We start from the raw sequence: 25,076 nt of genomic DNA, 5'->3' as shown, positions 1-25,076 counted from the left end.
ATCGATTGCCAGAGCGCGTGGGAGCTGCATAATTTCGTTCAGCCTTTTCTGGGCTGTTGCGATTTAAGCCCAGATAACTAATTGAACTCTGTTTCGAAATAACGTGTAACGGGTTATTGTGTGTGCGCCGAAGGACTGTCAAGGGAGTTAAGTTCGTTTGCGGCACGGGTAGGTTTGATTAAACCAGCGCTATAAAGTTTCCTTCGTTATACATGCAATAACTAAATGACTCAACAACATCGCAATGACATAAATAGAGTGCTGGCTTACACAACTGTAAAGGGGCGCCTATAACGTAAAACTATTTCAATATGTTTTTATTCCAATCTCCTAACGTCAAATTTGCGTAACCGCCGACGCAAGCATCGGACGGTGACCCGCAGGGTTGTCTGAACAAGCCAATCAAACGCTGTCCTCGTTTATAGGGGGTAACTTTTGTTTACATTAAAACGAATAACATTGCCTCACTGAGCGGCTTGTTTTATCTAATTGACTGACAAGAGGCGAGAGGCACGCACAAGTGGAGAGGGATCTGATGAGGCCGAGCGAGTGCACTGAAAATCGATGAAGTGATCGATGATGCACTGAATCGATGAAAACCGGATGAAGACGGTGGTGCCGGCGTTTGGGATTGGTCCGCTTTCCCTTACTGAGCTTGCGGTGGCTGGTCGAAAATCACGGCGGCATGCAACGGAAGGTTCAGAATGCCGCCAAAACGGATCCTCAGCAAAGAAGAGTTGTCAGAGCGAGGTTGTGAACCTGCTGAAAGGGCTCGAAAACGTTACACGGCCACGCAAAAAAGTTTTATTGTGCGCAAATAAAGCTGTGCTCTGTGGTAGGGGCAAGCAGCCAGTGCCTGAGTGATCAGTGGCAGCCATCTTTTATTTCTTTCTGAATGGGGCATCCTGCGGCTGTTAAGAAAAAAAATTGAGTTTTGTTCGGCATAATAATGCATCTCTCACGCGTACACGTCACTTTGACGGGTGAGTTTTCGCGGTTTTGTGACCTCGCGCGACAGGCAGGTGAAGTGTGTGTAGCCAGAAAACTTTTGACCAATAGCCGAGGGCTAATGACGAAGAGGCGTCAAATCAGAAATAACTTTTTTGTTTGGTCCAATTTTGCATAATCAGTGTGTATGCACGTCAAATCAGACGAGGAGCTATCATAGTTTTCGTGACGTCGCGTGACAGACAGGTGAAGTGGGGGTGGTCCAGAAAAGTTTTTGACCAATCGTGGACGTCTGATTGCAGAATGGGAATAGAAAAGTTTGGAATAGCTTTACGTTATGGCGCCCAAGGTTTATTACGTGATTACGCACTCAGTTCGGAGCCACGGTAAAATGTATTTATTGTTCATTAATTTATTGCTGATAGAAACAACAAATTTGGAGTCTTAACTGTTGTCGTAGCAAACTGAGACCAGAGTCGTCCTCCAGGCAACTCATTTCATTAAGAGAATCTCCATTAACCTACTCGAGTAGCAAGGAGTGGTCGTTTGCCGGTCTTATCATGCTAGTTGTGCTTAAGAGAACAGAAATTTGGGAGAGTTGATGTAGCTTCATCTCATGTAGCAGAGCAATGATGACATGGACAAAAACGAAAGAAGCAACTGGTCCGGTTGCTTTTTTCATTCTTGTTCGTGTCATTATTGCACTGTCACTCAAAATGAAGTTCGTGTGCCTTCCATTGCGCGGTTTATCTTGCACAAAACGCATGAAAATTTGTCGCAAGCCCATCATCGTGAACGCGAACTCACAGAATTTAGTAAAAGACCAGGACAAGGCAAAACCATAAAATTTTTGGCTGAGAAGAGATGTTACTTTCACTGCGTTTCAACATAAGTCGTGAACTTCAGGCATCCACAGAGAATAAAATTCAATTTTTATTTTCCACTCACAAACGCTTACTACTATGGTCCGAAGGGATCCTAAAAATATTTCGCTCCGTCATTGCCACACCAATTTGCCGAGTGTTTTATGGAGATAGCAAGTGGGGCTGCTGTAATTTCGGTTTTATTAAATAGCCCATCAATAAACTGCGCATTGAGATAGCGCGAAAGCAGTTCTAAAGAGCAGTGTATTCTATTCGCGCCAGTGATAGCCACACCTCTATCTTTACACAAGCGACCCCGCCACAAGAGAGAAACTGGAAGAGAACAGATTGCTTCAATAAAGGGAACGTACACAGTTTCGCGGACGTACGCACAGGAGTACCAAGTCGTTTGGACAAGAGCTAGTTTTCTTTGCAGAAATGAACGAGTGACCACATTCCTCGTTTTACATAATTCACACCCGTATTTTGAATCTCATCAGTTGTTGGCGTTAAAAAGGATTTGCGCATAAATGTTTGTTGCACTCTTCAAAAGGAAAACAGCAGTAGAAGTTTTTATATCTTATGAGATATTTTAAATCTGATATTATTAATAGCCACCTTCTTATGGGCCAATAGGACACTAAGCAGTGTCTATAGTTTATTACGAAACTTCGCACTGGTGAAATTAGATACCAGTAAGTCATGCATGTCTCGCCGTTTACAGGTGAAACAACTTGACAACTTTCAGTGCAAAGTAGTTCATGCGAACATATTGTCAGATTTTTTTAGTAACAAAATTTTCAGTTTTTGCAAGCCAGGAGGACGTTTTCCCTGCTGTAGTTTTATTCAGTGAAAACAAATCACATATTTGACACTATAAACATGAGAAAGAATTCTGTGTTTTTTACAGGAAACACGTCGTAAGAAGTACGTAGCAACGGGTAGAGGCGTATTGCATATTTAAAAAAAAGGCATTTCGCTAGCTCTGCAGGAAAAAAAATATGAGTCACTAACCTGATGATGAAAACTGCTAGCCTTACTGATATAAAACAAACTCCTTCAAGGACGCATGTCAACCTGATATATCAAAGACAGCGAAGCCGCATAGGTGAGTTCTCACACCTTTCGGAAGTACTACACACTAAACATTTCAACCCCGTTAAGGGCGAAAATCAATTTGTTGCCGAAGGAGCAGCCTTAGGGTGTTAAATACAAGCAGCGTTATTTGAATAACACCCTTGAGAGAGAAAAACGTCGCCCACACCCCGTGATACTTTCCACTGTTTACAATTTACTTATTAGCATTACCCCAAAAACGGCATCAAACGACAAACAATTTATCCTTAAATCAGTTACGAAATAAATTCATGGACGTGGTTCTCAACTCAGGAATGTGGCAACCAGACACCCTAACCACTGCGCCACACATGAGACACGTTTCAGTTCTTCAAATATTGGTATCTTTATGTATAAATTGTCCAGAAACTGCTTCTGCTTCGTTTCATGAGAAACTTTGCACAAGGTCCCATCTTGCACCGAAGAAAATGCACTCGTTACGTTTGAAGCCTAACGTTCCTATTGCTGCAAGGAAAGTTTTCAACGGTAGCGAACGTGTGAACAGCTTTCGTATAGGTTGTTAACTTTTTTATTAGGGTTTTATTTTTATTATGTTTTTTTTGCCCATACCCTTACTATAGGGTATCTTGAGAAAAATAAGTGCCAAATGATTATTGTGCAAGATGTGAAATGAGGAAACACCATTTTAACACCCTCAAGTGCGTTACCTTGTTTAGTGTGTAGGGGTCTGTTTGCTGGCTCGCGGCCTCGCTCGAAGGCAGTAACAGATGCTGCTGCATTTGAGCGCGGTCGTACGTGTCTGGCTGTTCTTACTGAGGGGTCTCCCACGCAGGCTGTGTTGCAGCACCACGGCGTCAGCTTTCCCTACCGCAGCCGTAAAAACTCCCAGCTGACATCCAACGTTGAGCAGCTATAATACGACTACAACGACAGTATACGAATCATGGATTAGTGTTAACTGCGTATATAGCTCATTTGAATGAGGTGTATCAGCAAGGACACTTTTATTTTATAACCATGGATCATTCTATTTCAAAGCGGATTCCGGGTTCTAACGCACCTTGAGTTGCATTTACATTTGATTATCGATTACGCCACCGCACGAAAACCGTTGCACAACTCCCCGAACAGTAGTAAAACTTTTTGATGGCCTACTGTGTTAGACATAGCTATAACAGAAGTTAGCGGAAAAAATAAACACAACCACATGGGAGGGTGCGAAGAGCAAGCGCTAAACTAACACTGTTTATTCAGCGGAGGGGAGGGGAGGTGCGGAGTTTAGACAGCTTCTCTGAGGCCGACAGCACAAGTGGGACCCCGAACTTACATTGGCGACCTTCTTCACTGAACGCGACACTCGGTGCGCGTCAGGCAAGACCTCGGGCCCCTTCACACTGGGCACACTGCATGTTGGCTTTTATAAGTTACAATTCTTAGATAGCAACTTGACGTTCGCCCCCGATCATGTTAGCTGGCGTTACCAACTGCGGAGAAAACAAATGTTTACGGCCGTATGAATCGGCCCATACCAAAGTTGCAAAGCGCGCTATAACCACGATGTTTCTTGAGTTGGCTCTCAAAAGGTCGTGTGATCTCGACATGCGCGATCGCATTTGTGTACATATTGGCAGGCTCGTAGAAGCTGGCTTCCTTCGCTCAGTGATCTTCTCAGCATCTGAATCCCTGCTGCAAAAGCATAAGAGCCCGAAGGCCGGAAAAGCCAACAGGGCGCGCAGTGTCAAGCGGTCGGAGGTCTTCTCTTACGCGTGTACGGAGTGTTATACACTGACTGAAGATTGCCAATAAGTATGGTATGCGCACTTGTGCTGTCAGCCCCAGAGAAGCTGTCCAAACACTTTGTTCCTGCCCATTTGTGGAAACAACAACAACAACAACAACAACAACAACAACAACAACAACAACAACAACAACAACAACAACAACAACAACAACAACAACAACAACAACAACAACAACAACAACAACAACAACAACAACAACATCTCACATACACACAAAAACAGCTGATTGCGACAAAAAGCATGTAACGCCCTTCGTGGATTGCGCCATTGGCGTGTTATACCAATACCCCTCATTTGCGGGAAAGTGTGCATTGGCAAACCTGGACGCTGCACTAATGATAGGACGAGGGAACATTTGCAGAGTATAAAGAGGAAGGAAAAGATTAAATTAGCTGAGCAATGTAATCCATGCACTTGAGACCCGCGACTTCGCCAGATAATGTCTTTAAGTAATAGTAGAAGCATGAAGGCACGACTAATATTAGAAGCTTTCTTTTTTTAATATCAAAGAATGTACGTAATTGTGTCAGCGATCCGCCCACCAAGCTGTACAGCAGAGAGTAAGCTTTTATTCCCGCGTACTTGTAGACACCTTTGTGTGATAGCCCATGTTTTCGCGCATATGTGCTGCTTGTTTCATGTATTTCCTACTTACTTAGCGGCTCTCGTCGATGAATAAACAGTATGAATTTCGCACTTTTTCTTCATAACCTCCCATGTACATGTGTACTTCCCGCGCCACCTTCTGTTATACGTACCCATGCCCTTAACAGCTTAGATTAAATGCAAATAACGAAGTGCTATGTATTTCCCATTGCTTCTTTGGGCTTGGTCGAAGAGTAGGGTTGGAACGAACGAATTACGTTAATTACAGCAGCAGGCTTTTCTACTGGCTTTTGCATGTTTCACATGTGTCGGCATCCCGGAACGGATACTTTGAAAGGCATGTGCCCGTGTACCCACGTGGCTGTATGTAACTTGCCGCGGTAGCTTCGGGGCTCTGGTGTTCACATGCTCAAAAGGATGTCGTGTATTCCATTCCCGGTGCAGAGGCCGCATTTCGATGGAGAAAGAACGCAAAAACGCTGGTGTACTTAAGTTTGAGCGTAAGTTAAAGATCCTAATGTAGTCAAAAATAATGCCGGGACCCTCACGACGGCTTTCCTCATATATAGCCGGAGTGTTGCTGCTAAACCGTAATGAATGTATGAGTGAATGAATGAATGAGAGTCCCTAAACTGGAAAAGTAGTATTGTAGCGCGTGGCTGGATTCTACGTCCTGGATTTCACACCTTGAAGTAAAGAGCTGGCGCAGCATACCGCAGGAACATGTTTACGAAGCCGCAAACGGACATCGGCAATCTCGCCTTTGTGCCGACGTTTTGTCCGTTTGTCTCTTATTTCATCCTGCAGATGTCTTAAGCAGTCATCCTGCTGCATTTAGCTGCTGCATGCTTGAAGCCAACAATGCGCTCGCATCACCCACGCCTTCAGCAGTAGCTGCGTCGTATAAGACGAAGCTGTGTCGCTGCGGCAGCAGCGTGGAGCCGTTTTAGCGGCGCCATGGCTAATAATATGTTTGCTGTTGCGATTGAGCGGCGTCTGCTCATGCGAACGCATTTCAAGAACAAAGTGCCGAATGCACAGAGCTTTTCATTCGTAAGCGCTGTTTGTGAATGGCCGGCTGTCTACGCTCATGCTATGATCACCGTCGCCATTGGTACTCTTACGAATTGTTCTAGCGTAAGAACTTTTTTGGCGAATACCGCAACACCTACAATTCGGTGTTTACCGTAAGTAGCGCATGTCTACGTATATCTAGTTCCACGGAATTTTTAAACATCGCCTGTGGCAAGTAGCACAATTCTTCTCCTTGAGTTGGATTTCTCGAAAAGGTGGACGTAACTAGTACGGGAAATCAGAACACATTCAAATTACTAACAAAAAATCGCAAATTATTTTCTTATGTTTACTTTAGCCCACATATTGCAATTTGCGAATTGTAGCCGGTGGGATTGCAAGACGCATCGATTGGAAATAAGTTTCCAGGACACCAGTTTCGAGATATCATGTCCCGAAGTGTGAGACAACATACATGAGCGTTCAGTTACTTCCGAGCTTTTGCGCATAAAAGAGAATTTTGTTAAAAAAGAAGTGGACCAACAGTGCACTTTTAAGGCGAAGTTTAGGGCGCCTATCTCCACACTGGTGTCACTCTGGAATATAATTTAAAGTTGATGCGCCTTGCAAACTCACCGGTTGCAATTCGTAGGTTGGACTATGTCCAATAAAGAAATTAATTAAGAAGTTAATTGATTACTTTTTCTTAATTAGTTGTATACGTGCTTCGATTTATTTTGCACGTAATGTCAACCTCTCTGAATAATCCGGCTGAAGGAGTACAATTATGTTTGAATTACATTTGAATTACGTTTGTTTCTGCAACAGGCAATTTTTTTAAAATTCCGTAAGATATGAAAGTGATCACCCCGTATATTTCTGCATGTGGTGTCGCGTTTCTAAAAATGCCCAATCTAACCATTTACAGCGCCTATTAGCCTTCTGAAGTGATTTCTAGGAATTCATGTGGAGTTGGAGTTCCCTCAACGCTTTTTACAATTACCCAGGCTTCCTCTCTTCGTAGATAGCACATCATATTCGATGGATGCATCCAGAAGTCGGGGCTTAAACTGTTACTCGCAGTAATTCAGTGAAGTGAATGAAGGATTCACTGAAACCTGGCGCTTTCGTTACGAGAACTCGCGCATTCGCCGTCGGGGTTGATAACAGCACCACAACGCGGTATTGAACACAGGCATCTTTGTTTCGTGATCAAGTCACAAGTTAGGTGGACAGTGCGCCACGCCGACTGCACCCCGTGCATTTATGTTTTCGTCTAATTTGAGCAAGTGCACCGCCGTTGGTTGGCGTTCGCCATGCGCGTGAGGGCAGCACGTGCCTCGTGCTGAGATATTTGCGTATTGTGTGCTTTGCTTGCGCGCATTTGCACGCGCAGCCTTTTCTTTCTATCTTTCACACATTTGCAGCTCCCGCTCTTCTCAAGTTTCTTTTTCGTCGTCGTTGCTCAGGAAAGTAAATAATTTGAGGCGCAATGTAACTTTCGGCTAAAGAAGGGTTGGTTATTCAAGAATTATCTCCTAAATTATACGCGGTAACAAGAACTTTCGGCCTTCAGCACTCAATCACTACTTCTCTTGCATTCTGAAAGTAAGCGGACAAGGTAAGTACCAAAAATCTAGGCAGATATAGTGCTTTTAGAGACCACATACGATCAGAATAGCGTTGACTATCAGCTTCAGAATCTTCAACACCGAAAATGGCCACCGAGAGCCCATAATATTCCACAACTCTAGGCGTTATTTCGTAATACTTGCAGGAGAAACTAGAGCAGTTATAGAAGCACGTGGTGCTCGCAAGTAGGGAAAGAAGAAGAAGAAGTCTTTGATGTGAAGAACGCTTGGTTATGGCTGACATTCGGAGCAGTTTCACGGCCGGTTTCTCGGAGCTAAGCCATGGGCGCGGAGCCAAGCTGGAATGGAAGCAGCAACCGACCGGCGGCCTTGTGGTAAGTAGTCGGGCAACAGATGGGCCTCCTTTACCGTCACAATTTCTCGTGTCTCTTGCTCGGCTGCTGTGCGGATGGCTGCTCTGACATTGGCGATTATAAACGCGCAGGTTGGGGCGCCATGGGATTTACCTGGTGCAAGAACCTTCGCAACGGAGGCGCCTTGGAGGCTGGAGCGGTCTGCTGGCGTGAGGCAACTCCACAGAAGGGGGAGCTCCCTACCATCTACGGGGACGTCGGCCATTGGGAGCGTGGCAGATCAGCGAGAAGCACCATCGGCCGAACATACCGAGTGCAACCAAGAAGGCCATATGAGCCGGGACTGTTCCACTGCTCACTGTGGCGGACGACGAGGATGCCTTAAGTGAGGCGAGGAAGGCCACATGAGCAGGGAGTGAATGCAGACACGTGGGCGCCACACACCCAGATGTGGGTCGCTACGCTTCGCGTGCGGCCAAATTACGAGTTTTGTGTGTATTATGTGCTTTAATAGATCGTTTCATATAAAGCAATTTTAAAATTTCAAGTTTTTTGATGATTAAGATAATAAATATATTCCTTCACCTTCTACTAACTTGTATTCCTTTTGCGTATAAGCCTTCGTAGTTTTATTCTTTTCGTGTGTATATGTGCGGTACATATAATACTTCACATCGTTTCATGCGACATCAAATGGGTATTATACATTGCACGAAACGCAATCAGAACAGCTGAAAGTATATGGGATCCAACAAGAAATCTTGTGCTTGTGAAGCGTCAGAGCCCACAAATGCGAAGTTGCAAGAAAGGTTGTGTGTTGTTTGCAGAATTATTGCTCGTTAACAATGGGGCGTTGGGCGTCAAGAGCAACGCAAAAAAAAGTAGAAAAATGTGACGTCACTTTTTGTTGTCAATGGCGCGATATAGGCCTGCGATTAACGCAGTATAAGTAATATGTCCGGGAACTCGACGCGATTTGGCTTTCCACTAGGCAGTGCATGGTAACTGCATACTCATTGTGATGAACGGTTGAGCGGAGATCACCTGTTCAACAGGAAAATCAATGCAGCGAAACACCGACCCTACGTTGTCGCATCCTATCACGTGCTTCTACAAAGCACCGCTTCTTTGCATATGGACGAAAGCATTCGGTGTTTGGGTTTGGCCGCATCGTCGCAAGGGCCACTCAGCCCGTCGGTCAGCGCTGCCGTACGAAGGAAGTGAAAGTGGACACTTGTTCAGGCGTCATACCTCATTAGCCTTAACTGAACACGTGAAGAGCAATGGAAGCAACCTCGCAAACACTACCTCAAATATTGCACTTCTCAAATGATAAACTGGCACAACCAGAATTCACAGAACACATGGCGGACCAAAACACGAAAGCATGGAAGGAGCCATATTGTAGTAGACGAAGTTTGCGATCGTGCCTTTGCGAACACCACAAGAATGCACAGCATTGCTACTCATACAATGTGAATGCCTTTCTTCCAGGAGTCACTGAGGAATAGATACATTTTATAACTTATAAATTGAGCACCTCACCTAAGAAAACTGATTATGAAACACATCTTGTTTGCTTGAAATTAACATTGCTTTCTATTAATTAAAACATGTCTTTTTTTGACTGAGTTTGTTCTCGCCTTAGCCAAGCTTTAATCACAACGTCACCACCCTCCTTGTGGATGTCGATGACAATTGGTTCTGGACCGCTTTCTTCGCGACCCACGTGAATCTATTTTTAATGTCGCGATTGCCATAAGCAAATGATGGCCCGCGGCGTAAGCTGCGCTTGCTTACAAAAACCCTGTCCCACAGTCTGCAAATGGCGCTTGGTTCGCAGACGCAGCGGCCAGCCGCTTCGTTGCCTTTTTATATGCGTGCGTTCGCGTTCTGAATATTTTGGTTGGTTTGCATGAAGATAAATCTGCTGATAATGTGCAAGATGAAATGCGCAATAAAAACTTCAAAATCGAGCCGATTTTCGTGCGTGTGCGTGTGTGTGTGTGTGTGTGTGTGTGTGCGTGTGTGTGTGTGTGTGTGTGTGTGTGTGTGTGTGTGTGTGTGTGTGTGTGTGTGTGTGTGTGTGTTTGTGTGTGTGTGTGTGTACCTGGACCAAAATACTTTTTGAATACGACCCGTATCCGGAGAGAAGGTTGTAGGCTGTAGCGATTTGTACGAATGCTATACAGTCATGATAGCGAAACCTAAATGTTACCGAAGACGCCGGCGAATGAGCTTTTACAAACGTCAATCATTTCGAATCCGGCCCCCGACTTGCTACCATCAATAACACTCATTTATTTATTTGGATGTGTGGAAACGTTTGAAACTATTCTGATCATCGATTTCTCCAAAAACATTAAAATAATTAAGGTTTAAATGGCGATCAGATGAGGTGATGACATGAGGTGATGAGATGAGGTGATATAAGAGCGTCCCGGCAATAAAATACTTTTCTAAAAGGCGTACGAGCAGTCGGTACAGAAAAAAAGAAAAGAAAAACACACAGCAAGGAACCGGTACCTCCTGCCAGTATTGCGATTGGACACAAGTGACTAAACTAAGAAAAATACGACAAAAATATCGTAAAGGACAAAAACATCTCAGCGTCTCTGATTATGCAGTGACGGCTGCTATACGTGAGTTCACCGTAGCTTATAGCTAGTGCCGTTTTCTGCGAGCGCTTTGACGTCAGACGCGGTCAACGCCATTCACAAATACGGGGTTGCATGCGTGCACGAGCGCAGTGGAAATTATCGTCGACATCCGCGGCAGGTTGCATTGCCGGGTCTGCGAAAGGGGCAAGCGAGGAGCTCACCCATGTGCGGCAATGAAACTGAAAAACCGGGTTTTTTCCCAGGTGAAGAAAGATATCGGAAGATTATAAAACGCCACCGGCCTATAAAAACCCGGCTATAAAGGCATTGAACTATACTTGTTCAAAACGTGTGAGGGCTTGTAGAAGAGCGGTTCTTGTTGGAGTTCGTATAGAATTATCAGAGCCAACGTTAGAGGAGGTTGAACCCTCCTTTAAACCTGCTGTCGCTTCGCCACGTAATAATGATAATGCTGATGACGATAATTATTATCGCGCCATAAAGCGTAGCGCATACAGATGGGCGAAAAATTCAGTGGCGTGATAAAGATATATTTAAGGTATTTTACAGTTAAATGCGCAAAAGAAGGAGAGAAGGAGACATTTAAAGAAGGAGAGTAAAAGAAATAGAAAGCAGTCCGAGCAGTCAGTCGCCGAGTATATCTACATCGAAACACTAAAACTTTTGTTATTCGACGGACATAATCAAGGTTGCCAGGTCGAAAGAATGAAAAGTAGCTAGAAAATCGCGAAAAGCAGCCAAAAAAGTAGCCAGTTCATTGCAGGTTCTTCAAAAGTAGTCGAAAAGGTGGCCAGGCTCCTGACATGATAAATCACTTAAGAAGAAAACCGTAGCCGATTATGAACTGCTCCTTTTGGAGCTGTTCTGTTTAGTGCCCTTCGACGTATTTAAAACGTCTTTGTGGATAAAGTTAGATCTGGGGGCTCCGTATTGGTAATTGCGAATTGTTATCCCTGCATGCACGAATAGTAAAAGCAAGTAGTCATCACTGAACACTAGTACCAGAGAATATGAGCTGTGCATGCACAATTCTCACTCGTCAATCATTCGTCAATATATCCCTGTGCCATATATCTCAACTTTGCAAGGGAATATCATATACTAGTGAGCATTTCTTATCCCTTAAGGAAAGTGTTTTACAGTACTTTCTACAATTTTCTCATTGACACTATTTATCTAATTACAACATTTGAGAAGTTGAATAATTAATTAGGACTAATGGTGTAATTAAAATGAAAAAAATAATATGAGTATCTCCAAGTGACGGCAAACAGCATTACCTTGGCTTTCGCATTTTTAAAACTCTGGCTAAAGTTAGCCGGGATGCCCCGTATACTGTGCTGGCTATGTTGATGCTTGAAATGTGTCTTGAAAAGCGGGGTCTCTTGTTTCGCGTATGTCCTATGTAGCGTTCTTATATGTGCTAGCACTATCTGTTACAGCTGCATTACAACATTTGTTTGTTTCGTAAATTGATGGAAGAAGACACAGAGAAAGAAAGAGAGAGAGAGATCACAAGTAAAAGAAAGGCTGGCAGGTTAAGGGGGGACGCGGGTCTTGAAATCGCGAAAAATGGTCAAAAATGGCAATTTTCAAAATTTGCGTTTTTGAAGTCCTTAATGTCCCAACTATGCCTCTACAAAATATTATGGCGCAATTCCTACTCGAAGTATAAAATAAACGGTAATTTATAAACGTCGGTGAGCCGAAATTGAACGCCAAGCGCGAAGATTTGCCTCATTTTCAAGCTGCCGTAGCTCCGCGCGACGCGTACCGATCGGCGCCATCTTGGTCTCGTTTGAAAGCTGGTTTCCCGCTCTCCATTCTGGCGCCCCTCGGCACGCTGTAGACCCTCGTGCAGCGGAGGGATTGGCACCCGTTCTCAAGCGGGAAATCGTCGCGAGACAGCCGCTGATTGGGTGAACCGGGCGCCTCCTCGAGGCGCAGCCCTCTGATTGGCCGTGACGTATGCTTCGCCTTCCGCGGCCGCGTTGTCCGACTCCTTCACGTCGTCTGCTTTCGCCTGGACGCACGTCATTTTTCGAGCTCCTCTTTGTTTCCTAGTATTTTTCGTTCTGCCTTTTTCTTTATCGTTCTTCTAGATATTTTGGCTATTGGGTCGCTTCTTTTAACCACGAATTTCTTGCTTTTGCGTGCCTGGTGGCTTTGTTCCGCGTGTCACGATGGCGCGAGACGCGCGCTTGAAAGCAAGCACGCGAAAAGCAGTCGGCAAAAAGAGACGCGCATGGAATAAGAACAGCGCTACATCGTCGAGAACTACAGCTTCGGTGATGCCGCAAGCTGCTGTGCCCTTGGTGGATGCGGCAGGACTGAGCTCGCCAACAACAGCTTCGCCGGTGGACGCGGCTGAACAAACCCCGTCGACGCTAGCTTCGCCTGTGGACGCGGCTGGACAGTGCCGATCAGTGTCAACTTCGTTACCGCAAGTCTGTGCAGTGCCGGTGGATGCGCCTGGACTAAGCCCGTCGAAAATGCCAACTTTTGAGACGCTGCAAGTCGCTTCGGATTCCGTGTCGTCGGAAGCGGCCGAGCCGGCTGACCTAAGCCTAACGTTGACTTCGGCGTTTCCGCACGCCGCTTCGGTGCCGACGGACGCGGCTGAACCGAGCTCGCGTGCTCAACGCTTCGACACGGTGTTTTTCACGGAGGCGGAGTGCGCGGGGCGCGAAAATTACGCAGACAACGTTAAAACTTCATTGGCGAAGCAGTCCGCGACTTCCCGCAAGTTCGAGCTAATGAACGTCGGCACAGCAAGTGAAGATGACGATCGCGGCACAGAGTACATCATCGTTGATCTCTCAGTGCTAAAGAAGATGTTTGTGTCCACAAGCTGCAGCAAGTGTGGGATGACCACTCTCCAACTCGCAAAGTGCAGTGAGAGAGAATACGGCCTAGCAGTGAAGTTGGAGCTCACATGCTCAAATTGCGATTTCGCCGAGCGGCACTTCTCGTCGCCACGAGTGCCCGGGAAATCCAACATCACGCCCTTTGAAGTCAATTTGCGGGCAATGAAGGGAATTCAAAGTATAGGCAAGGGAGCGACTGCCCTAGCAGATTTTTGTGCCACCATGAACCTCTCTCACCGAGGACTTCACCACAAGACTTTCAGGGGGCATATGGACACCATGGTGAAAGCTTGCCAGGCAGTAGCTACTGCTACAGAAGCAGCAAGCGTCAAAGTGGTGAAGGACATGTACAAGAACTTCCTGAATCCACCAGGAAATGTAGATGTCATATTTGATGGCACATGGAAAACACGTGGTCACAATTCAAATATTGCAGTAGGCTGCATCATAGAGCTATACACTGGCCTAGTACTGGACCATGTTGTGCTCTCGAGGTACTGTCGTGGGTGCCAAGGGGCACCTGATCCCAGTGATGATGGGTACGGTGACTGGGCTATGAACCACAAGTGCATGAAAAACATCGACTGCAATGCCGGCCGGATGGAGACTGAAGCAGCTATCATTTTGTTCAACAGGTCTCTGGAAAAAAATGGGTTGCGGTACACAACTATACTTTCTGATGGTGATAGCCGCACCTTTCATGCATTGACCTCAGGAGAAGTGTATGGATATATATCCATTGAAAAGAAAGACTGCTTGAACCATGTCCACAAGCGGATGGGGACGGCTCTTCGCAACTTGGTGGAGAAGAAGAAGGCACAAGGAGAATCTCTTGGCGGAAAGGGCAACCTCACCCAAGATAAGATAAAGAAAATTACAAACTACTATGGGTATGCCTTGCGGAGCCACAGCCACGACGTTGCAGGCATGAAAAAGGCAGTGCATGCCACGCTGTTGCACATGACCTCGACAGATGAAGCCCCAGACCACAGTTGCTGTCCTCAAGGGGTTGATTCGTGGTGTGCCTTCAATCGTGCTTTGGCGAACCAAGTGGAGCCGTCACCACACAAAAACCCTCTGCCAGGCCACGTTCGCACTGCTCTTGAGCCAATCTTTGCAAGGCTGGGCGACGAGGCCCTCTTGGAGCGCTGCAAAGATGGCATGACACAGAACGCCATTGAGTGCCTACACTCTGTCATTTGGAGCCAAAGCTCCAAGAACACGCATGACTCTTTGCTGGCTGTTGAAAGAGCTGTTGCAGAAGCAGTTTCTCGCTTCAACCAAGGAATGGCAGCAACCAGCAGAGCTGTTGCAGCACAGCTTGGTTACAGTCCTGGGAGCTGCCTCATTCGTAGGAGCCTTGAGAAAGATAAGCAGAGGCTGTGCAGGTCTGATAAAAGTCACACCAACGCTGAAAAGGTGAAGAAGAGGATGGCCAAGAAACACAAGCCTGACAGAACCCAGGACTACTGCCCAGGACTTTTGTGAATGTGTGGCAGATTCATAGAAAATAGCAGGTGACTTTTTGAGCTTTTTTTTTGTCAAAGGCCAACGCAATACAGAAGTTTTCACAATCTTTACATGAACAGATTTCTGTGAGTTTGGTGTTATTGTGTTCAGTAATGACTGGGCTGCATGCTAAAGCATTAAATTTTTCCATGTGATAGGTAAACAAAAGTGGCAGAGTAAGCAAAACTTTGAATGCAATTTTCTCAGCTTTGCTTTTTCGATCAAATGCCTTTGCCTTACGGAACTTTTCATAATGTTTGCATCAACTAATTTTATTGAATTAGGTATCATTTTTTTCAGTGAAACCTCAGCTGCATCCTAAAGCTTTCCATTTTTCATTAAACCAAATAGACTAGCAATTAGGTCAGGTGTAAGCTAATTACTCCTGCATTGTTTTTTTCTTCCTACTTTGATATTCATTCATGACCTATATGATGACTTTTAAAAAATTTCTTTAGCTTTAGGATGTGCAGTAGGTCCTTGGAAATGACAGCTATTCTTTAAAACTAGTTTTTTTAATTAAGAAATTACCATAATGGCCCGTAACAAAAGACCTATGTGGGATAAGTTATTTTGCGATATCTTCATTTCTAAATGGGATATATCAAATCTGAATATATATTTGGAATCAGCATTGAAAGATATATCTGCATGCGAATTTTCAGGAAGATACGTTAAGAAATAAAAAAAAAGTTTTCAAGACCCTCATCCCCCCTTAACCAGGCTGAGCCCGGTAGGTTACCCTCGGAAAAAGTCGTTGTGGCTCACTACAAATGCTACGTGATAAACAACCGACTTTTCGGATTACATATTGGCCGTCTATTCCAGTTCTTGCGTTTTCAAATTAAGAAAATAAGGGTGGCAACAATCTAGCGGAAGGTTTCCCTGTAATCCAGCTTTCTGAGCTTACGCACTACGTGGCGCCAGCGGTTCAAATGACGTTCCACATCCACGACCTTGGCCGTGAACGGCGCGGGTGAAAACGTTCACGTCTAGTCTTTTGAAAAATCATAGAACAACAAAGTGGGTGGGAAGGTGGCCGTCGTGGTAGCTTGATTGGTAAAGTAGCGCAATGCGTAGGGCGGGGGTTTGGTCCCCACCATGCTACAAGTTGTCTTTTTCGTCCACTTCCATTTGCCTTATATTTTTTTCTACAATTAAGCCAAGCAAAACAATTACCTTCCCTGTGCTTTCCTTGGCTTCATTGTCTGTTACTTCGTATAGTTGGGACTCACAAGAAATCGAGTGTCTCGGATCCACTTATTCATTTCCCTTTCTGCAGCGAATTAATACCTTTAAGCATTTTGCACGGTGTTCATTTCCTTACAGGAATTATAGGTGAAGATATTTTACCACCATGACAGTGCAACTACATACTCGTACGAAGAGCAAGAATGCTACACACCAGACTGCTCCTAAATTGGTCAAAAAAAAAAATCCGTGCGTCCTTGTTATTATAACAGATATCACTCGGGAACCATGCGATGTTGCTGTTGCGTTACAATAAAAAAGAAGGGTTTTAAGAAAATGCTATAGATGAAGGGATGACGGCTGTACATTACAGCAATCTGGTTTCTAGTTTGACTGCGTGCATATGTCATGGCAGTTTGCGAGAAGCAAGAAAGCTGTTACTTTCATTTGCTCATGCTAACAGAGCTTCCGTTCCACTACACTAACATCTCAAAAGGTTAAATATACGAATGACGTGTAATCAAAGACAAACGCCAGCATCTACAGGCTCACATGGAGACATCTTGAATAGTTTGGGTCGAGGGAGGATTCAGTTTAATAACGAAGTGAGCCGATTGGATGTCATAAGTGAACAAGAATAATCTCTTCCTTACCCTTATCGACCAGTTCGTATTGTAACTGTCAATGAATATAGTACACCTATAACTTAAAAGAACACTCAGACCTCACCGCGTCACTTGAATGCTTTCACAATGTCTCTATATGGTGTGTGTCCCCCTGAAATAATGCATCTCTCCTTTGTCACGTAGTTTTTGAATCGCTGTGTGTTTCTTACAGTTTGCGTACCGTTGTCCTCCTCTTTCCATACTTTCTTATTTAAATGAAAATGAAATGAATAGGTTCAGTCACACTGTAATAGGGAAGGCTACTGCTCTTCAAATAATAATAATAATAATAATAATAATAATAATAATAATAATAATAATAATAATAATAATAATAATAATAATAATAATAATAATAATAATAATAATAATACAAGAAATGTCACAAGCTCGGATAATCTAGAGTGGAGTTGGCTGAAGAGAAGAACTGAAGCCCGCATATACTCCTAAAAAATTAGGACATACCTCTCTCTCCCAGTAAAACTACAATCCTTATCAACACGCGCAAGGTTTAACATAAGATAAAGGATATCATTGGAAAGCTGATCTGCATAAGTTGGTTATTTCGTTGCTGCTTTTCTTCCGCCTTGCATAACTGATGCAAAAGCATCAGTCTCGCTCAGAAAAAAAAAGTAGAAAAAAAAGTTGACTCTTTTGAAAACACTTCCTGAGGCTGCTCAGCAAGTGTAAAGTGACCGCTAGACAAAAATAATGTTTATGAAGAATACTGAAGCGCTAAACGGGGATGTAGCGCGTCTGACGTTATTAGTAACGCAATACGCATAGTAGCGTGGAATGGGTGTATCTCCCTCTTTCTTTCGAAGGCTCTGAGTCCAACTTGTTTTTTCTGATATATCCTTCGTAAAAATGCTTTACTCACTCCACCAAGCTTTAAGGTGTTCAAGACACACAATAACTTCCCCCCCCCCTCAAGGGTATTTTCTTCATTTCTTTTTCCGCATAGCTTTTACTTCGTGCTCGTTAGGCAACTAACGCTTGCAAGCACGAAAAAGAAAGGGAGGCAAGGAAGGAGGCACGGCACGTTAATGAGAAGAAAAAGGAGAGGTGAACCGGAAGAGCGTGTCTCTGGCCTGCTAAGTCGTCGAAAGGCTACGCACATGGGGTTTGCTGCCCATAAACTATGCAACAGCCCGCAAAAAAAAAAAAGAAGGTGAAGCGATGGTATCGCCATTTTAAGAATGTTACATGAAGCCGGCAGGATGTTATGACGTCTCACTGACGCTGCCACGCTCGCAAAATTTCCTATACACATTCAGACGGATGGTAAACAGCACAACGTTGCTAACAAATGCGCTTTTTTTATTTGCATTGGCACGCCCGCTTAAGTTCCTGTGCGTCAGCCTAAAAAAAATATGACGCTCATTTTATAGTCGCTGTGAGCATGCAAAAGTGACATCCCTCCTCATTACAATTCGTCAAGAAAAGTCCTCTTGACAGCGCTCGATAAACTGGGCGATCGCCCGTTCACAGAGGAAGAAGTTGTAGGACACTGGTCCAGACGGGTTTCGGCAGTCAAGGCCTTAAGAGGAAGCTTTAGCTCGGGAGCTCCTAGCTAAATACATGTAAAAGGAGAATTCGTTTTGCTCGGCAACCACTGCACCAAACTTGGCGAGGTTTGCTGCATTTAAAAGAAAATCTTAAAATCTAGTCACTGTTTGTTTCGAACTTTTTTATTTAGGTGGCCAATTTCTTATTAAATATTGGCAAAATTCACAAACTATCAGCAAACCAAACTATCGAGTTTATGACTGTGTCACTCAGCAATGAAAAATAATGTCACACTTCTGTGAATTGAATCTAATAGTACATCAAAAGCGGACAAAATTGATATGTTACACATGAATCTCGAAAAATTTATTAATCTTAAAACACAGCTTTTGCTGAACCCTTGTACACAACGCAAATAATTCACATAAGAGCTAAATTGACATATCGAATTTGTCCGCTTTCAATTCTATAATGGATGCCGTTTACAGAACCGCGATATCTGTTCTTGATGCGAAGCTATTAATATGTAAACTTCGTGCTTCTATATTTTTCGAACTTCCCCATTTTTGAAAATTATTTTAACAAAATGCAGGCACTAAATCGAAATTCCGCTTTTAACAGTCACTAGAATTTAGCTTTCTCTCTCAAATGTAAAAAAAAATTTCATTAATATTAATCCAGGGTTTATATCAGAATAGCATTGCTGCGTTTTACATGTATTTGAACAGGCCGCAACGAAGTTGGGTCGGAGCTAAAGCTTCCTGTTAAGGGCTCAGCTCAAGTTCTTTAGGCTTGTGAATTGTGCAACCGACTTTGAAAGTTCTGGCGCGTAGCATCGCGTTATTGTGTTACTTTTTATCACTTTATTTTTTTTTTGTTCCTTCTTTCAGTTTGTATTCCCTTTATTCCTTTCTCTAGCCCAAGGTAGCCAGCCGGGACTTACACTGGCTAACCTACCTGTCTTTCCTTCCGTGTTGCCTCTTCTCTCTCTCTCTCTCTCTCTCTCTCCATCCCTCCTGTGTAATGCTTAGAAAGTTGAACTAATCGGTGTAACAATAACAACTGATGTGTCTGGAAAGTTACCGCAATATGAATTTTTGCGGTGCCCTAGCATGTGTAACGTTTACATGAGTGTTCATCGCACGTATGATTTAAAGTTCCCGAGGCCACTTTCATCACATTCCATTTTTAACTCCTAAGAAGATTTATTCGGTAAAACATATCAGCTACGCTTTCTCCTTCAGGTATCTATGAATTTTTGATATTTTTGAAAGGCATGTGCTTGTGGCAACTACAGTTGACGTAAAGAACATTTCGTGAGCAATTGAAGCATTTACGAGAGCAGCGAAGTCAGTGAAATGGCCTCCGTTACAAGCAGTATACCGTGCCTTATTGAATCAGGTGAACCGTTAAAATAAATTCGTCCTGCAGAAACCCGCTACATACGTTATGTATGGAATAATTGCCGTCAGCCTTACTGTAATAACATGCCGGTGTCCTGGTTTCTGTAGAGCAGATGAACGAGCGGGCTCTGCGCATTTCAACGCGTGATTACAATGCTTCAATGAAGCATGGTTGACTTTGCAAACCAGGGGCCGAATTCACAAAACTTTTCCTTCGTAAGTGCTTTTTGCGATTGGCCGGCCGCGTTCCCTAACGTCCAGCATCGAGAGTGACTCAATACTTCTCGCACGAACAAATTCTGGCGCAAGAGCTGTTTTTTTTTAAATACAGGCCTCGGATCCCAGCGGGAGCTAGGGCTCTTATTAGCAAAACTTCTCTTACGAATCAGCATTTCCTCATTGGCAGGAGTTTGGCTAGCCAGTTACTCCATAGGCGGCTGACCGCGGTAAATTCCTCATTGAGATCCGCAGGGCAGGCGGGTCTTGTAGTAATTTTCCTTCGTCCGGCCTTCAAATAAACTTTAACAGCCCGTGTGCGCCCTCCTGATACGATATTGCACGTTGGCAGGCATGTGCTGCATTTTTACCTCACACAGACCCCTCGTCACGTCCAGTTGTGTAATTAGGCTGACCGAGTGCCAAGTTTGAACGGGGATGCATGCAAGCACGCTGTTGCATAATTTCAGGATTACTTTTGAATACGGAGCGTGTTCGATTATGATCGCATTCTCTTATGGGTGTAAGATTCGTTTTCTGAAGTCATAAAAATTAAGGTCGCTATTTAGCTGCTCATATCTTCGTTAGAAGCGCGCCTACTTTATACCACGCAGAAACATGCGAGGTAAGGGCAGCGTAGCGGCATGGTGCGCTGGTTCTTTATTTACGGTGAATTAAAATGATATTCTTAGCTGGTTTTAGCACCAGAGGGACTTCTGGAAATATAGAAAGCCTTTTGCACGATAGGAAACGTATTCAGCATTTTGTCAATTTAACTGCCGTCAAAGTGAAGGTGTCCAAGTTGCATGCCCTTTGCGGGAAGCTCATCAAGCATGCTGGTAAGTATTAGTAACAGCGTGTCTGGGGGCGTAATTGCTTTGACGCCTACGCAAGGTCATCGGCCTTTCTCGCGTTCATACGAGTACAATAAACCCATCCTGAGGCAGCAAAAGTAGCCAGGGCCTCGTACTCACAAAATAACACTTACTCTATAGAATTTTTCATAAGAAAAAATTTCAGCCAGTATTGATGCTGTACAAAATATTGATGCAGGAAAAAGGCTGGCGCACAGGTGTAAAAGGGTGTGTACATACAGAAGATAGAAATGACGCCCAAGCAGCAGCCACAGTCTTCGTCATTTCCTTCTCGAGACACCTTCTTCGTTCGCTTCTCTACAACAATATTAGCGAAGGCGGCCAGCGAATGGCAAAGAGCACTTACACTCTTAAACAACTGTACACCCTTTGGGGTGTATATTTGCAACACAACAATAATCGTCATCTGTCTTTCTTGCGTTTCCTTTCTTGAAGACGCTGCGCTCGCTACTTTACTGTCGAGAATGCTCTGTCATGCTGATAACGCGCATAACGTTCGTGACTATAGAAGTACCGGGCTCGCAGCGTTAAAGAAAGGAAATGCAGACAAGACAGATGAAGGTTACTGTTGTGTGGCAAGATACAACCCAAAGGGCGTAATTTTGCTTAAGAGTGTACTAACGACACGCTATGTGAATTAGGCTCCGGAACTTAGAAAATTTTTGGTGTCGAATAGAAGCGCTGAAGAGCAACGTCGAGCTGGCGGCCAGTTCCAGGACATTTCATCAAGGATTACTTTAGTATTAAGAACACTGTGCCATCTAGACAGTTAAGTAAGGGTAAGGGACCTTTTCGAGCCGCCCAAGCCTCTGTCAGGCTAAAAGCACCTAGTTCCTGAAGTTTCAGTTGTAGGGGCCGAATTCACAAAGGTATTCGTTCGTAAGCGCTTTTGCCATCGGCTGGCTGGCTTCGCTAATAGTATGTCCAGATCAGGATTGGCTGGGATTTGTCGTCGCGCATAAGTACAGCATAAGAACGTCTTGTGAATACGGGTCCAGTTTATTTGACCCATAAGAAACATGCATGCTTGCATGAATATACAGAAAGAATGTCCCACAGCACGTAACTGAAAGTGACCTCCTGCCAAAGAATGTATATAATACAGAAAGTATGTTGTGCAACCGAAGCGGCCGTGGAATCATGCAGGTTAAAGCTTAACAAAACTATCTACAAGCTGAACGACACCTCAAGTAAACAATGTGTAAGGGAAAGAAAGAAGAAAGAAAGAGGACATAATGCAGTTTAAAATTGAACATGCAGCATAAGTACGTATAAATGAACTGTTATTTAGTAAATGGTAACTAACTTTCTTGAAAGGGCATAATGACGAATACAACTTGAAGTCTCATGGGGGAGGCTATTCCAATAAGACAATGCCGGAAAATATCTAGTCCATTTTCCATTATTTTTATGTACTAGTAATAATAAAGAATTCTTACGAGGAGCGAATCTTGCCTGATTTAAATGAAGAAGAGTAACCCCTAGAAATTATGTTTGACATGAGAGAATCATCGCTCATTTGGAATAACATTAGGGCTAGCTTATATTGTGCAAGGCTACGTATTGCACGTATTTTCTATCGCGAGGCATGGCGGGGGCACCGCGAGAGAATGGGCTGCAGGAATACGCGTGACCTGATTCTGGAAATGCTGTGGCGGTGTCCCGGGGTCCCAGGATGCTTTGAAGTTTGTCTGACAGGCTGGCCTCCTGGGGTTTCCGCTTCTTCGTGTTGGTGCTGCTCAAGGAGTTTCGGAGAGTAGACGCTTTTATTCTGGTAAGAGTAATAAAAACTTTATTCTGTAGTTATGGCAAGGTGAAGATCGAAGGGAAAAATGCATTAGTCAGGAAAGCGGTATTGAGAAAAATAATTGCAGAAGTCACACCATAACTTTTCGTGTTCCCTTGTGTGAGCCCTTGTCCCGAGATCTCAAAGTCGGGGAACTATACTTGTCTCTCCCCAATCAATTAAAAAGTTCGATGCAGGCTATACCCTTGCGAGGAGTGAGCTGGCCAAAGGAAGGACGCGCAAACCCGGGCATGGCGCGGTGCACCTCGAACCTACCGCAAGGTGCGCCAGTAGAAGCAAAGATAATATATTAAGAGAAAGCTTTAGCTCGGGCCCAACTCCGACGCGGCCTATTCAAGTACATGTAAAACGCAAAAACGCTTTTCTGAGGTGACTCCTGTACCGATTTGAATGAAATTTGTTGCACTTGAGAGAGATTGCTGAAAAGAGTGCAGAGTGAAGAGAGTGCAGCGGTGGCGTAGAGGTAGAGCATCCGCCTCGCGTGCAAGAGGACCGGGGTTCGCATCCCGGTGCCACGCCATTTTCAATTAAAAAAAGAACAATCTGCGTGGTGACAAAATTGCGTAAATAGGCCTGGGGTGTGGCCCGGTGACCATAACCGGTAACACACTCCCTCATCAGAGCAGGATTGGCCACCCTGGTGCAGTACTTGGCCACAACCTCCTATATGACTAAAACAATCACACCCCGGCCCTCAGTCCCCAGCACCTGCGAAGCAACTGACCAAAGCGGCGCTCAGACTTGCGATGCAGCAGAGGGTGCTAAAAATTCCTGGCTCCGGACAGGCCGCCATTGGAATCTGAACCTGGCAACGTTTAACGCTAGAACGTTATCTAGTGAGGCGAGTCTAGCAGTGCTATTTGAGGAATTAGAGAGCAGTAAATGGGATATAATAGGGCTCAGTTAAGTTAGGAGGACAACTGAAGCATATACAGTGCTAAAAAGCGGGCACGTCCTGTGCTACCGGGGCTTAGCGGAGAGACGAGAACAAGGAGTCGGATTCCTGATTAATAAGAATGTAGCTGGTAACATACAGGAACTCTATAGCATTAACGAGAGGGCGGCAGGTCTTGTTGTGAAACTTAATAAGGGGTACAAATTGAAGGTCGTGCAGGTGTACGCCCCTTCATCCAGTCATGATGACCAAGAAGTCGAAAGCTTCCATGAAGACAACTGCAAGGCGCTTTTTGTTCGTGCTAAGCCTGTTCCTAGAATCTGTGGGTTGTACCTTACGTACATTATTTTTCCCATGGGCTAAAGAATGTTGCCAGCCGGTATGGCGTTGAAGTGGTTTTCAGCGCTCCTAACAAGGTGCAAAAACTGTGCCGAGCTATTTCCAATGAATTAGACAATAGAGTAAAGAAATGCACCTGCGGTCTAAAAGAAGATCGAAAATTCACAAAATGCAGAACAGGTGTTAGGTACCGGCTTCCTTTGACATGTGGTAACATGTACATAGGACAAACCGGTCGGTGCATAAACACCCGTCTAAAAGAACATGAACGTTCTCTTGGTAAAGAAAATCATTCGCACTTGTCGAACCACTGCAATCTATGTCATTGTGACCCGATATTTTTTAACACTGACATTTTGTTTTCAGATAAAAATAAGCTAACACGTGAAATCACACAAGCATTTCATATCAAAAAGTGCGCTGAGAGATGCATAAGTCAACCAACGTTTGTAATCACTAAAAATGAATTCGCTTTTTAAAATACTGGTTGAACCTTGTTAATCTGTTTTTAAAACTGTTTCTGTTTTACTGACCACTCTTGTTGCACATGCTCAGCGCTGATAGCTGGGGTATATATGTTCTGTATCTGTCCGAAACTAAAATAGTTGTGAGTAAGCGCTCGTGTGTCCCCCTTCACTGTGTCCTTGTCAGTTGTGCGCGGAAAAATATTTTACTATCAATTCGTACCAACTCGCCCAACTATCAGTTCTGCTGCATAAGAAGCCTATCAATGAGTTAGCGGTAAGAGGGAAAATAGAAGAATTCCGGATCAAGCTACAGAACAGGTATACGGCTTTAACTCGGGAAGAGGAACTTAGTGTTGGAGATATGAACCACAATCTTATGGGTATCATTAAGGAGTGTGCAATAGAAGTCGCTGGTAACTCCGTTAGACAGGATGCCGGTAAGCTAACGTAGGAGACG

General features: G+C 44.2%; 2 long non-coding RNA genes across 2 annotated transcripts in view; one reads left to right on the top strand and one right to left on the bottom strand.

Moving 5' to 3' along the window:
* LOC135911009 (uncharacterized) overlaps positions 1 to 25,076 on the bottom strand; it is a 158,404-nt gene that overhangs the window by 8,431 nt on the left and 124,897 nt on the right. The window lies entirely within an intron of this gene.
* Positions 8,146 to 8,846, top strand: LOC135911008 (uncharacterized). The gene is made up of 2 exons (XR_010567177.2): positions 8,146 to 8,276; positions 8,387 to 8,846. It is a non-coding gene; the product is annotated as an uncharacterized lncRNA (long non-coding RNA).

This window comes from Dermacentor albipictus, chromosome 1 (genome assembly GCF_038994185.2).
Source record: "Dermacentor albipictus isolate Rhodes 1998 colony chromosome 1, USDA_Dalb.pri_finalv2, whole genome shotgun sequence".
Taxonomy (NCBI): domain Eukaryota; kingdom Metazoa; phylum Arthropoda; class Arachnida; order Ixodida; family Ixodidae; genus Dermacentor; species Dermacentor albipictus.
The sequence above is the reverse complement of the archived record's forward strand: the minus strand, read 5'-3'. Positions and strand labels throughout refer to the sequence as shown.